Genomic DNA, 1,830 nt, shown 5'->3' with positions numbered 1-1,830 from the left:
GTACCTTCTGTTGGTAGTAGGCACCTGGAAGCTCTTGTATCTTGAAAATGGAAATACCAGGATTTTTTTAGAGACTGAGGGTTGGGTGGGTGATTAATATTCACATTTATTTTTCTAAGTGACTTACATGACCTTGTATTAAAGATTCTGTGATTGTGCGGCAAAACAAGACATTTTGTATGTGAACCAGGGATATAAACTCCAGAAGATCATCTTAATGAACTGTGTAAATCCACACTGCTTGATGCCCAGCTGCATCAATTCTAGTCCTCCGTTATGTGAACTCCCCGCCCCCCTATCTCCCTCCACCCCCAACTCATATTTAAGCCTTTTTCCCTCTCAGGGTTAGGATGGTGCAGTATAAAGAATGATGGTCAACGAGGGCCATTCCTGTCCTTTACAGTAGATGTTATATTCCATCCAGTTGGTTTCAACTCACGGTCACCTTCAAGGACAGAGTAGAACTGTTGGAAAGGATTTCCAAAACTATAGAATCTTTTCAGAAGCAAAAATTTAGAAAACCCAAGTATTGCCTTGGCAAATCTGTAAAAGATCTCTTTCAAGTTCTAAAAGAGCAAAGGCGTCACTTTGAGGACTAAGGTGCACCTGACCCAAACTATGGTATTTGCAATCATTTCATATGCTTGGGAAAGTTCGGACAATGAATACAGAGCGTGGGAGAAGAATTGATGCCATTGGATTATGGTATTGGGGAAGAAGTATTATGGACTGTCAGGAAAAAGTGAACAAATCTTGTTTTGGAAGAATACAGCTATAGTGCTCCCTTGAAGTGAGGATAGCTAGACTTTGTCTTGTACTTTGAACATGCCATCAGAAGGGGCTAACCCCTGAGGAAGGACATCCTGCTTGGTAAAGTGGGAAAAAACAGAATCAAGCCCACTGCCCTGGAGTTGGAGAGGACACAGAGCAACCGGGAAGGACAGAGTGAAACGGCCCCTTTGGGTTTCCAAGGCTGTCCATCTTTATGGGGACAGAAAGCTTCCTCTTTCCCCTACAGAACAGCAGAGGGTCGGCACGTAAGAAGACCGTCCACAAGATAGATCCACACAGTGACTGCAGCAGTGGGCTCAAGAATAAGACTGGGAGGATGGGGCAAGACTGGACAGTGTTTTGTTCCTTGTTCATAGGGGCCCTGTGAGAGGGAACCTGTCCCATGCTCCTAACAAAAACCGCAGTGTCCTCGGACGCTGATGGCCTCATCTCACTTCCCAGGAGAGGCTGGTGGGTTCTAATCACTGACCTTCTCATTAGCAATCTGTGGCGAAGCACTGAAAAAATAGAATTTTTCTTATTTTCCCCTTAGTGGTAACTTCAGATGTTGCATTTGGACTGAAAAGTTTTCACCTTTTCAACTGCAAAGCAACCTGTGTCTTGATAGCACTTTTGACACATTGTGCCTAAACTATGTTTGAAGTGAGCTCCATCTACTTTTCCCAAGTCAACAAACACACCAAGCACTTGGATGAGCTGAAAGAACTCTGAACAGTAGGAGACTTGAGCTCGAGGACTTCCCTCTACTTGCTGAGTCTTGACCTGAGGCAATGGGTTATCTTCCCCACCTGTAAGGTACGGGACAGGTGACCCTGATGTCTTCTGGCTCCACACTTGTGTGGTCATATTCACATCAATTCCCTTGCAGACTCTTGGATACCTTGGGGTTAAAGTAATGAATGCCAGCCTTAGCAAAGTCATTGAAAGTACCTAGGGCTGCCGGAACAAACAAATCTGTCTTGGAAGAAGTACAGTCAGAATTCACCTTAAAAGCGTGGATGGTGAGACTTTGTCTCAGGCGTACTTTGGACATGTTGT

This window comes from Echinops telfairi, unplaced genomic scaffold, assembly GCF_000313985.2.
Source record: "Echinops telfairi isolate 266 unplaced genomic scaffold, ASM31398v2 ScPeMD7_7468;HRSCAF=8506_1, whole genome shotgun sequence".
In the NCBI taxonomy this organism is placed as follows: domain Eukaryota; kingdom Metazoa; phylum Chordata; class Mammalia; order Afrosoricida; family Tenrecidae; genus Echinops; species Echinops telfairi.
This window is presented reverse-complemented; position numbering follows the sequence as displayed.